Source organism: Tursiops truncatus, chromosome 17, assembly GCF_011762595.2.
Source record: "Tursiops truncatus isolate mTurTru1 chromosome 17, mTurTru1.mat.Y, whole genome shotgun sequence".
Lineage (NCBI taxonomy): Eukaryota > Metazoa > Chordata > Mammalia > Artiodactyla > Delphinidae > Tursiops > Tursiops truncatus.
Genome location: NC_047050.1, coordinates 28,172,884 through 28,186,065, shown reverse-complemented (window position 1 = coordinate 28,186,065; position 13,182 = coordinate 28,172,884). Strand labels below are relative to the sequence as shown.

At 38.7% G+C, this 13,182-nt stretch overlaps 1 protein-coding gene across 7 annotated transcripts in view; it reads left to right on the top strand.

Annotated features, from left to right (window-relative positions):
* CA1 (carbonic anhydrase 1) overlaps nt 1-13,182 on the top strand; it is a 47,307-nt gene that overhangs the window by 18,029 nt on the left and 16,096 nt on the right. For 2 of the 7 annotated variants that reach the window (XM_073794564.1, XM_073794563.1), the window contains exons 2-4: nt 7,678-7,796; nt 8,285-8,443; nt 8,741-8,794. The exons of 1 other annotated variant lie outside the window; for it this stretch is intronic. The gene's annotated coding sequence lies outside the window, so the exon portion shown is untranslated. Of the gene's footprint in view, nt 1-7,677; nt 7,797-8,284; nt 8,444-8,582; nt 8,602-8,740; nt 8,795-11,346; nt 11,368-13,182 lie in introns of those variants that run through there. 4 more of the 7 variants (XM_019926314.3, XM_019926316.1, XM_019926315.3 and 1 more) reach the window with 4 other exon arrangements.

Below are 13,182 nucleotides of genomic sequence, written 5' to 3'. Positions count from 1 at the left end.
ATTTGAATACATTCCAAAGCTTTATTTTCCCCCCTTTTATAATTTTGATGATACATTTTACATCTTTTTAGTTTATGTACCTCTTAGCTAATTCTTGTAATTTTAGTTAATTTTACTAGTTTCGTCTTTAACTTGTATGCCTGCTTTATAAGTGATTGATCCACTACCTTTATTACATATTTACCTTTTCCAGTGAGATTTTTACTTTCATACATTTTCTTATTATTAATTAGTACCATTTCTTTCAGCTTAAAGAGCCCCTTTTAACATTGTTGGGCCAATATAGTGGTGGTGAACTCCCTTAGCTTTTGTTTGTCTGAGAAACTTTTAAACTTTCCTTCAGTTATGAGTGATAACCTTGCTGGGTAGAGAATTCTTGACTTGAAAGATGTTTTTTTCCTTTTAGCACTTTGAATATGTCATGTTACTGTCTCTGGCCTGTAAGCTTTCTGCTGAAAAATCTGCTGATAGCCTTACAGGGTTTCCTGTGTATATAACAAATTGTTTTTCTCTTGCTGCTTTTAGGATTGTCTCTTTATACTTCATTTTTACCATTTTAATTATAATGTGTCTTGGTGTGTGTCTCTTTGAGTTCATCACATTTGAAACTCTCTGGGCTTCTTGGGCCTGAATATCTGTTTCTTTTACAGATTAAGGAAGTTTTCAGCCACTATATCTTCAAATAATTTTTATTCTCTCTTGTCCTTCAGGGACCCCCTATAATGTGAATGTTATTCTGTTTGATGTTGTCCCAAAGGTCCCTTAAAGTATCTTCACTATTTTAAATTCTGTTTTTGTTTTGCTGCTCTGTCTGGGTGAGTTCCATTGCTTTGTCTTCCAGCTCATTGATTCATTCCTCTACTTCATCCAATCTGCTGTTGAATCCCTCTGGTGTATTTTTCAGTTCAATTATAACTTGTTTGGCATTTTCTTATATTTTCTGTGTCTTTGTTGAAGTTCTCACTGTGTGGTCCATTCATTTCCCAAGTTCAGTGAACATCTTTATGACCAATTACTTTTAACATTTTACCAGGTAGATTGTTTATTTATGTTTTCTTTAGATCATTTTCTGAGGTTTTGTCTTGTTGTTTTGATAGGAACATATTTCTGTGTCTCCTCATTTTGCCTAATGCTCTGTTTTTGTTTTTATGTACTGGGTAAATCTGCTGCCTCTCCCAGTCTTAAAGGAGTACACTTATGTAGGGTATGTCCTGTGAGGCTCAGAAGTGCACTCCCAACTATCCACCAGAGCCAGATGCTCAAGTGATGTCTCCTATGTGGGCTGCATACACTCTCCTGTTGTGGTAAGGCTGAAGCTGCTGCTGCAGTGCACTGGTGGGCAGGGATAGCCACTGGAATGGCTCTGGAACCCAGCCATGGCAGCTGCTGGGCATTGGTGGGCAGAGCTGGACCTCAGAACTGCTATGGGGCCTGGCCATGGATGCTGCCAGGTGCTGGTGGACATGGTTATTGCCCAATCAGCTGTAAGTCCTGGCTAGGTTGCAGGGGTGAGCAAGGCTCTCTGCAGGTGTGCCCACTGAGGCTAACAGGTTAGATGGAGATTTCCAAAATGCCACCTGTGCTGGCATTAACAAGGTGGCTCCTGTCAGTGTCTCAGTCCCCAGAGAGAGCATTCCAACTGGTCCCTGCCTCTCCAGCAGATACTTCAAAGTTAGTAAGTGGATCCCCTTTACCTATGGTCCATGCAATTTTCAATCTAATGCTTCTGTGCTGGTTTTGGGGTCAAGTCTGTGTGCAAGCCCTTTAAGAGTGAGTTTCCCATTCCCTGTAGTTTTAATAGTTTTCCTGGATTTCCCATTGATCTTCAAAGCCAGGTGTTTTGGAAGCTCATCTCTTCTGTGCAGGATCTAAGGGTTGGGATGCCTGATGTGGAGCTCAAATCTCTTGCTTCTCAGGGAAAATAATCTTACCTTTGTGATCCTTCCTGATTGTGGATCACCAAGCCTGGGATATGGTTTTTTCCTCAGCATGACCATATCTCAGTTTTTCCTACTTATCTCAATGATACCCTTTTACCCTTTGTTGTGGAGACTCTGTTCATCCACTTTTCATGTCCCTTTCAGAGGTAATTATTCCATATGTAGTTGCAGATTTGTTGTGTCTTTGGGAGAAGATGACTTCAGGATCTTTGTAGGTCACCATCTTGAACCCACCTCCTGGGCCAATTTTGATATTTAATTTTCACTTGATAGGTTGACAAGTAAAGATGAGTAGTGTCTTTAAAACACATGTATTCCTATTTTCAGGGGATACTGGTATTTCAACTTATAAATAAAATCTTGTTGGCTTAATTTTCTATTTAATATATGAAAAAGTGACTATTTCATGCATGTAGGGTTGCAGGTGATTAAAAAAAAAAACTATAAAATCTCATATTTTTTATCTTCCTGGAAGGATTTATAGGAAAAGGACTATGTAATTTGTTCCCAAAGACTGGCTGACAAAAATTTAATGGAGCTTAAACTGTTCTTTCTGTATCTTTATGTCTTTTGTTTTTTAATTTCTTCCATTTAACCAAATGCTGCAACCAAGAAACATAATCTGTCTGGAACATTACCACAAGCTCTCTGGTTCCTCCAAGGAATTTGGTCTCCTCATTGGTAGTCATATATAACACTAGTAGATGGTTTTTTAGCCAGTTATGCTTACTTTAGGGCTCAGTTTTCAGAGAATCTGGGTATTCCAGAGTAACTGAAGGAGGCCAGTGTTCATCATGGGCCATGGTAAAATGACTTTTATTATAACTGTCAACTAGATGTAAAGTACCACTGCAAGCAGCTTCCACTGGGTTCTTACAAAGATGAAGAGAAAAGAAAATAACCTTCAACAAAATTGGTCTTCTGTTTCTCCAGCATCCCTTTCTGCCTCACTTTTATCTCTATGTCAGCCTTTCTTTTAGTTTGAGGCCCTTTGTTTTTCTCCTTTCAAACCCTCTCCACCAATTAAAATTAAAATTCAAAAGGTCCTGATGTTATCATTTGCATTTGGTCAAACCTCATTTTTCTTTATGTTAGCTAATCCAGGTTTTTCTATTTTTAAGTATAACTTATATTTCCCTAAGCCTCACCCACCAACCTATAAGGCAAATTAAATCACTGATTTCTTGATCTGACCTGATAGAATAAGATTCTCTATACTCCCACCTCATTCAAAACCTCACCCCATTTTCACCCTTGGAATCTTTCTGGATGTTTTGTATGTTTAGAGGCAAGTCTGCTCATGTTCCTTCATCTGCCTTCTTGTTATATCCTTACTTACCTCAAAAGGGTTTGAAAGAGGTGCCATCCCACTACCTTGGCTGCTGAAAACCTTTGTGGGAATGCTACATCCCTGACTAGGGTAAAATCCATGCATTTTTTCCCCAACTGCACTACTTCAAGATATCAAGTTACAGTTTACTTCTTTCAGTTCCCACTGTGTTCAAGGTACTATGTGGTATTTTGTGAACTAATGGGTTGAATGTCCCCCAAGTTGTTGCAATTTGTCAGCTGGGCCCTTAGACAATTTTGCTTTGGACTCTGATCTTACAAAATCCATTTTAAAGACAGTTTCTTTGGCTTCTACCTGCCATTTTGCTTTTTTTTTTTTTAAGGAAATAAGAACTTATTGGTAAAATTAAAGCCCTTAGTCTATACCTCCTGTTCTCTTTCTATTTTTTCCTTCCTAGAGGTGACCATGATCACCTGAAATTCATGGTTACTTTCCTCAATTATATTGTTTGTTATTACTACATAGTATAAATCCATAAATAATACTTTGCATTGTTATGTATATTTTACACTTTATGTAATTGGTATTATACTATATCCATTGTTATCCAATTTAACTTTTTTTTTGCTTAGTTTGCTTACATTTTTGAGATTTATCTGTGTTGATGCATATAGTTCTGTTTATACTCCATTGTAGGGCAATGTCACAATGTATTTGTCCATTTCTCTGTTGGATGATATTTGTTTCCAGCTTTTACCTATTAACTACTGCAAAAAAAAATGCTTTAATAATTTTGTTTTCCTTCTAAAGGGATTTGAAGCAATTGTAGTGTGGAAAACTTAGAATAAGGACGTATTCTTCAGAGATTGTGGTTATAGCTGTCACTGAAGGTACTTGGGGTGGGGTATAGTTTGGGAAAAGAGCGGTAAGAAGAAAGAGTTGCTCTCCTAGAATATTCCTTCCTTTTCTCTTATCTTCTCCCTGACTCTAACAATGTTTGCCTCTCCTCTTTCTGCCATTAAGGTTCTCATATATTACCAATCCAGATCCCATCAAATCTCTTATAGTAGAAATAGTCTGCTTTTGGAATTTCTACCTCTATGAAAGTTTAAACAAAGTGGTATAACCCAACTAAACTTTATTTTTCTGATCCATAAAAATTAAAATGATATTAATGACTTAAGAGTGTTATTGTGAGGAATGAAAGATAATATCTGGGGCCTTATGGCAGACTGGACTCTTCCCAAAGATAGCTAGGTAGATCCCCTCCTGTTGAACCTGGGGGGCTCTGTGACTTAGGACCTCTTAACATGATTTCTACAGCAGAGGATCAACTTTTTAAATGGAGGCTCAGGCCTCCAAGAGATTATTTCTGAAGAAAGAAAGTAGAAGGTGTCAGTCTCGAGGCCTGAGCCTGGAAATCGGTAAAGTTTCTTTCACCATATTCCATTAGTCAAAGCATCAATAGATCACTGGAATAGCCCCCTAAATGATCTATTCAATCATAAATTCTTTCTTTCTTTCAAACCTATTAATAATTTCCCATCACATTTAATATAAAATAACTTTACATGCTTAAGGCTCTGAATGATTGTTTCCCTGTCTACTTCTCTAAACTCATTTCATATCACTTTCCCCTGCTCACTATGCTTCAGCTTTGGTCCAGTTCTTTTGCAGGTAACAGATCACCCAGAAACTCCGTGATTTAAAGCAACTATTTTTTATCTCATATTTCTGTGGTGTGGGGGTTCAGGGGATTAGGAGGGTTGTTCTTCTGGTTTTGCCACTCATGCAGCTGTATTTAACCAGAAGATCAGCAGGAAGCAAAGTTCAATTGGGACTCTGGGATGATGGGGCTTTGCTCTCCAAGTGGTATTTCCATTTGAAGGAGGCAAGACCAGACAGGGCTTTCTCTCATGGCTCATCTGTGTTCCGAGTAAGCACTTATCAAACTTATGTTGTTCATGGATGTCCCATTGGCCAAAGAAGTCATGTGGCCAAGTCCAAAGTCAATGTGGAAGAGAGCTTCATAAGAGCATGGATGCCAGGAGGCAAGATTCATTGGGCGTCATAAATGTGACAAGACCCAAAGGCCTGATTTCATTTCCTAGAATACACCAAGTTCTTTTCTACTTTAGGGTCTTTCCATAGTTTCTTCTTTTAGGCATTCAACAAATATTTAGATACCCACAGGTACTAGACAAAGTGCTCAGGGCTCTTATGAGGTTTTCCTTCTAAAGAGGGGAAACACACAGTAAGCAAGTGCAACGACAAACAAGATAATTTTAGATGGTGATAAGAGCTCTGAAGAAATAAATCAGGGTAATGGGTAGAAAGTGACTGGCAAAAGTGGAGAAGTTAAGTTTAGAAAGGTCAGGAAGATCTGAGCGGATGGCACTGAATCTGAAATCCGAATGATGAGAAGGAGCGGTACAGGCAAGGAGTATTCTAAGCAGAAGAAACAGCTCCTGTATCTCCACCACTACTCTCCCTGGCCACCTCCTGACTTCCTCTTTACACAGCTGGTGACTTCTCATCTCAGCTTGAAGATCACTATTTTCAATAGGCTTTCTCTGTCTGCCTAATATAAAGTATCCTATTCTTGCCCTCACTACTCCTTACCCAGTTTACTCAAAGAATTTATGATTTTCAGTAATTTGCTTGTTGTTTACTTATTTATTATAAGTCCCCAATAAGCTATAATACCCATATAAAATAGGGTCATGTCCCAACATTTCTTGAATATTTTCATACAACAATGATTATTCAGCATTCAAATATAATTGCTAAATGAATAAATAAATGAATTAACATAGTAAGTCCCAGTCTGAAAGTGTGACCACAAATGCCTGGAGTAGGACATCTTCATATGTCCGATTCCTGGTAAGTCCAGACTACTGTTGTCCTTCTTGTTCCAGGTTGGTTTGGGACTCTCCACTTTCTGGGGATTTCATTTTCAGAAGCTCTTTGGAACTTCCAGGACTCTGAGCTTAGGTCAGCACTGCCCAGTCTACCCTAACAGGTTTCCATAAATTTAAATTCCAGAAAGGAAGCTTTGGGGTATTGATCCTTATTCCTTGAAGAACTCTTCTGAGATTCTTATACTAAATTCCTACCTCTCTCTCCTGCTACTTTCAAATTCTTCATGAAAAATAAAAGATTTAAATTCTATTTCATTAGACTTCACCTCCATAAATAACGATAACAGCTGTCAATCATCCTAGTTTGCTTACCAGGTACCAGATACTTGAAACATAATTTAGCCCTCACTACAGTCCTGCAAGGTAGGAATTCTTTTCCTCATTTTTCAGATGAGGTAAAAGAGACTTACAGAGGTCAAGAAACTTCCACAGTGTCATCTAAGGATTAAATGGTAGAGCAGGTATTTAGACCTTTGAGTCTAGATCTGACTGTTTTCCTACCACCCACATTGCCGTTGTGTTGACCCGCTCAACATAGGAGAGGGAAATACAGGTCCACTATGACTTGCTTCCAACTCTGAAATCCCAAACTTTCTGAAAACCAAGTTTTTCTGCAAAAATCTGACCCGACTTGACCTGAACTCATTTGTGAACAAAACTTGACCTGAACTGATATGAAGCTAATTATAGTCCTTATTTATTCCACTTATTATGATTGCTTATACATTTTGCTATAAAAATAGTAATGTGTTAAATTACAGGGTGCTCCACCAGGCACCACTAAGGGCATTACTTATATAATATTTGCATTGTAATGCTCTTATAAGATCTGAAACATTCTACAGTCTGAAGCACATGTGGTCCCAAGTGTTTCAGATGAGCAACTGGTAATCTGTTATATTTGTGAATGACTCTATAGTCCACAAAACTTTTTCAAAGTTGAAGTAATTTTATATTATTTTCCTCTCATGCACAAAGAGGAATTTAGGAAATTTTCTAATGTGCTTTATCTTCTTGGTTTCTTTAAAGTAACTTATTCTGTGATTCCAAGGTATTACCTGTACTTGATCCCAAGAGAAGTTTGGGGTTATTTGCTCAAGCAAAAAGACATTTAATTTTAAAATTAAATAACATGTTAAGGGGGAAAGGTAAGGGCCAAAAAAGTATACCAAGAATACTATCTGTATTTTTTGAAAGAGAAAATATATGCAGTTATTTTCATGTATATCCATCAACTAGAAGAGTATGAGCAAAATTGATAGCTTTGTTTCTCTCTGGGATGATGGGAGGGAGATATTTTTATTTTATTCATAAGTTTAGAACAAAATGAACTTATTATCCATTCAAAAAATTAAAGTCATAAATAAATATATCCATGGATGATTTTTCACAAAGTGTGAGAGACTTAAGACACAAATGCTACCCAAGTCAGCTGAGTTACAAGTGCACAGCCTGGCGTTAGTCATTAGTGTGGCACATAATAAATGGTTCATGTTCTTCTTGCTTTCACCTTTTTCCCATTTAGGCCAGATGTTTTCCACACATTTTTGACCACTGAAGAGCACACACTGGCCTTTGTTTTTGGCTCATGCCTGGCTGCACTATCCCTCGGTTGCTTAGGTCCTCGGACAGTATTCTTCTCTGGCAAGTACTCTCAGCCTCTGGTCTAAGTGGTTATCTGAGCCTGAATTCAACTAATGGTCACAGAACAGGATAGAATAAGAGGATTCTGGATGAGAAGTTGGGCTAAGCTGGCAGGCAGGGGGTGGGCAGAGAAGGCACATGGATCCTGAGGCAGGCAGCAGTCCATCTGTGATGGCCATCCCCAGACAAAGGCAAGGTCAGAGTCCAGGTAGGAGGTCCAGAGAGCAAAGTTTCTCTGGATGGCATTGGATAGAATTGAACCTGGGCATACAAGTGTAGGTTTGACATTCAAACCAGGCACTAAAAACAGAGTTAAACTTCCAGAAAAGACAGGTTCACACATGTTTACTCCAGAATGGAACTATGACATCCCCTCTGGACTGGTTTTAAGCACTTTTCCTCCTGAGGACAAATCAGAGAGAGGCAGGAATCTGTAAGTGTTACTTGTAACATGTAGTGAATGTGATTCTCTCCCCTCCCACATGCAGTGCTGTCCAGTCCAATTTTATACCCTAAGAAGTGATGGATCACCGAAGTCCCAACAAACTTTCACTGTCCATTGCCTGGAGTTGGGTTGAATGATCTGGGGGCAGCCCTGATGATTAAGGAGGCAGGCTGGTGACCTTAATGGATGTGTGCGAGTAATTGTGAGTCATGAAGTCAATCCATAGCTCATTTCAACAACCATAAGTTGTGGTGCCCGACTGCCGTGGTACCATTTGTCTTATGCTTTGTTCATATTATGATGAGGGGATTAAGTTGTGCTCAATGTAGCTTTCTCTAGACACTGCAATTCAAATCTTCGGTGAGTAGCTGCATTTCAATCCTACTAAATTTAATAGATTTAAATACTTTTTCAGGTGCATGCATTTATCATCAATCTTTGCATTGGCTCAAGCAGCCTTACCAGTAACAAAAATAATATATCACTACCTTACCTCTAGGTTCTCTGAAGAGGTAGTGGAAAGAATTGGATTTTCAAGCTCACTTTGGAAGAGGTAAGTAGGAAGGAGACTGAAAACAGATCGTAAATCAGTTGGTTTAGGCAGGACACCTGCTCCGTCAGTCTCAGCTACATCCAAATGGAAAAATGAGTGATCTAGGATTACCCTCACGCAATGCCAGTGGCCAAGGCACTGAAAGGTCACATCTATTATGGTTGGCATTTCTCTCCCCACTGGGCTGTTTTTTGAGTGGATGTCATACTCATCTCATACAGAAGGCATGTTCATCATGCCAGAACATTGCTGCTAATATTTGATCTAATAAAAGTCACCCTATCTTTTCTTCAAGCTTTATGATATTTAACGGCTGCTAAATGATGATTTCCTTTCTTCCTCACCACTCCAACTTTATGTTTTAATGCCTTGAATCCTTAAGCAAAGTTTTGTTTGCCACCTCTTATTTTAAACTTAGAATGATTCTTTTAAAAATGTAGTAACCAAAATAAATGTCACAGTCAGCCTTATTTCCAGGAGTGATTTTATGTTAATAGTTGATGCTCCTTTGAAAGGAGCCACTGGCCTTTACTAATAATATCATGCTCACCAGCAAACAACTTGGCACTATATTTGTAGTATCAGAAGTTGGGGGAGGACTAGAAACACAATCTTAACCAAAAAACAAACTTAGGATTGAAAAGTGTAGCAACAGCTGGTGCCAGCTGCAAGCAACCGCACAGTTGAATCCTGTCCAACTCTGAGGGAGATCTCTGAGAACTCTTGAAGCCTGCAACAGGAGCAACAAAAGACCACATTGTAAGAACGTCAAATGTAAACCCAGCTAGCTAGCACCCCCAGAAATTACCAACAGGGGGAACTGATAACATTGCCAGGAATTCATCTTCCCCAGATCAAATCACTGCATAAAATCAGCCCTATTTGTTCTAGGAAGTTTATGCTCATAAGCTTCATTCTAACTGGAGCTTTGTTCATAGCCACTAAGGTCCTTAAGGAGTCCTTTGGACTCTGTGAGTCTCCATTTTAAAAGCAATACTGACATGAACCTGGGGAAGTGTTTTTCCTGGAGTTCTTTCTCACCGGACTGGTTCCGGCTGCCTCCTGGGTGATGACGGAAAACTAAGGCACTAACCTACATGTCATTGCCTCATTTTGTAATCTTCAGGCAGTTGCACAAATGTTGTGTGGAACTTTACCAAGTAGTTAAAGGCACAGTCTGGGGCAGTCTTAAAGGACTTAGGATTGTTACTGAACTACCTAACTATTGCATATTAAGGAACTCCATCACAGGCCAGATAAGTGAGGTGTAAGAGAATGCAGTCAACACCTTTTCACTCTCAACCCTGAAGTTTGGAAACCCAAGGCCTTTCAAGTCACAGTTGAGAACTGTTGCCCAAGTAGCCTCCCCAAAGTTTTCTGATTCCAGAAAGGAGCCCTAAGAAACTACAGGAAAAGACCCTGTGCACTCTCACTATGTGAGTCAGTGCTAAAGGAAGAGTTATATTTTATCAGAGATCTTCAAGAATTCTTAATATTCTTCACTTACTTGTAGCCAAGTCTATCTTTGAGATCAGCTTAGTATAAGTTATATATTTAGGTAGCTCTCATTTGCCTAGAGCAACATTTTTTTTTTTTTTTTTTTTTTTTTGGGGTACGTGGGCCTCTCACTGTTGTGGCCTCTCCCGTTGCGGAGCACAGACTCTGGATGCGCAGGCTCAGCAACCATGGCTCACGGGCCCAGCTGCTCCGTGGCATGTGGGATCCTCCCAGACCGGGGCACGAACCCGTGTCCCCTGCATCAGCAGGCAGACTCTCAACCACTGCACCACCAGGGAAGCCCCCCTAGAGCAACTTTTTTAAAAATTTAAAGAAAAGCAGAGAAAAGTCAGAATAAGACATATGGCCTTTAGCAACTAAATTACACAAGTAATCTCTTTACAGGAGACAGGATCTGGAAGGACTTTCATTAAAATCTTTCTATTTAGCTTTTAGCTAAAAGCAATGATTGTTTTTGAAATCTTGTTGTAGGGAGAATCTAATATAAATTTACTTTTTCTTCCTCCAGCCCTAGAAATATAAGGGAGGAGGATCTATTATGTTCCATCCTGTGCTCTGATCCTTCACCCTAGGACTAGAAGAAATAAAGTAGATTTTTGTGGAAATGTGGAGATATGTGTTCATGAGTTACACTGCAACCAGGGAGTTGAAATCATGTGTAGCTTGGTTTCTCTACAGAAATGTTAGAAGGGTAGACACCGAAAGAACATCAAGAAGGTTGTGTGATAGCTCTGTGGGCCTGGACAGCCTGGCTGTGGAGATGCAAAAACCCACAGCAGCCATCATTCAGGAAAGATGATGGCCCATATAGCACCCTGACCCCTCCCATGGACAAAAACCAAGCCCTGTCTGTGTTGACATTAAGAAGTCTATTTTAAGGAAAATACAAAGACTGTTTGGGAGGTAATAACTAACCATATCACTGAACTCTTTTTTAATAATGAAGTACAAAGTGATGAAACACTATTTTTAGTTTGATTTTATAATTCGTCACTGGAAAGGATGCTTGATACAGAGCTTGAAGACACTGTTCTAACACTTACATCTAACTTTGGGTAAGTAGCTTAATTTTCTCATCTGTGAAAGCCTCTTTCTTCATTTTGAAAGAGGGATACTAACATTTGTTCTACTCAGCTCACAATCTTCTTAAAAGTTATAAGTAAGATCATGTGAGTATAATTACAGTGAGTAAAAACCCCTTTCTATGGGCCTGTTCTAGAAGAAAGGGTTTTTTCTTGAAAAGCATCTATAATCATTCCATTTATTTCTTACCCATTTCTTAGAGAAAAAAAAAAAAAACCCTAGGGAGGATTAGCTGATTAGCTAATATACTTCATCAGTCAAAGTCTTGGAAGTTCTGACACAGACCTGTGTCCTCAACTCTCAGGGTCATTTAACTCTCCCATCCAATTTAACCACAACCCATGCAGTTTTCCATTATTAGTAGTACACTCAGTGAAAATATAATAGCTATGTTTTACTGTGCATCTGCTATGTGCCTTTATCTCTAATCCTCATAAAAAAGCAAAACCTTCAAGGTGAGTACAATCATTAACCCACTTCACAATAAAGAAATAGAATGACTCAGAGAAATTAGGTTAGACAGACAAATTTTAGTTAATGCTAACACCTGAAAATAGCTGTGACTCTAAAGAAAGTCTTTAGAGACCAAAGGAGGATTGTAGCTATGGCTTCATCCACATTAGGTGTCTGTATTCACTCTTTTTTTTTTTTAACATCTTTATTGGAGTATAATTGCTTTACAATGGTGTGTTAGTTTCTGCTTTATAACAAAGTGAATCACTCTTTTAAGATCAGTAAAGGGGTTCACTGTAATGTACTTCTTCTGTACACTCTGAGTCATTCTGCAAACCGGTACTTCAATTACTGGTCTTGCCGCTTTTCTTTGGTAGCCCGACTAGGACAGGAATCAGTTAAGAGAGAACTAAAATGGCAACCTCTTGCATGTAGGCATGGATATTTCCACTACTAAAAGGCATTTGGTTATTATGCTTGTCTTCACTTAACCATGTATCCGACTTGAGCATTTGATTCAAAAACCCCTGCAGAGAACGTCACCACCCTGTTCTTAGCACATTGACCCAACAGATAAAAAAGCATCAAAAAAAAAAAAAGAATGAAAAAAAGATTTTCTCCTCTGGAGTCAGGTACTAGTAAAAGCATTAAAGGATTTTTAAAATCTTATGAGGATAAAAACTAGTAAAACAGTAAATAATTTTTCAAGTGGCTGCTAATATTTGGTATTCTTCCTAAAAGAGGAAGGCATGTGAGGAAAATGACATTCCACTTAAAAGAGTGTTTGTAAAACTGTCCAAATGTGTTTTAAAATGCCACCTTGGAATGTTCATTAAAACAGATTCTCAGGCCTCCTGTGAAGAGATTTTGATTCAGTAAGTGTTACTTCAGTATTAATAATGTCTTTGTTAATATAATCTAATGCTTAATAGGAATGCATAATAGCATCCTAATCAGGACCTAGGATCTTCAGAATGACTACTTATCATATCTACAGCTAACTCAACACTGAAAGGTTAGTTATATACTATAAAGGATGTTAGAAATAATTTTGTGCTCATGAAATTAGTGGTATCAAGAGTAATAAGTGACTAGAGAAAATTTGCTAGAACATGAACAAGATATATGAGTGGACAAGTACAACACTTGGATGCCATTGATGTAGTATGTAAGTCTAGGCCCCATTGGGCCCCAGTGGACCCAGCTGTCTGAACCAACAACAAAGATCACCAGTCCTGATATCATCAAAGCGTGTTTGAAGTGAGTCCTTCATTCAAGGTGCTGGGTGGTGAGCCTCACTTGCAGCAAGCCCTCCTGAAACTGCAGACAAGTCA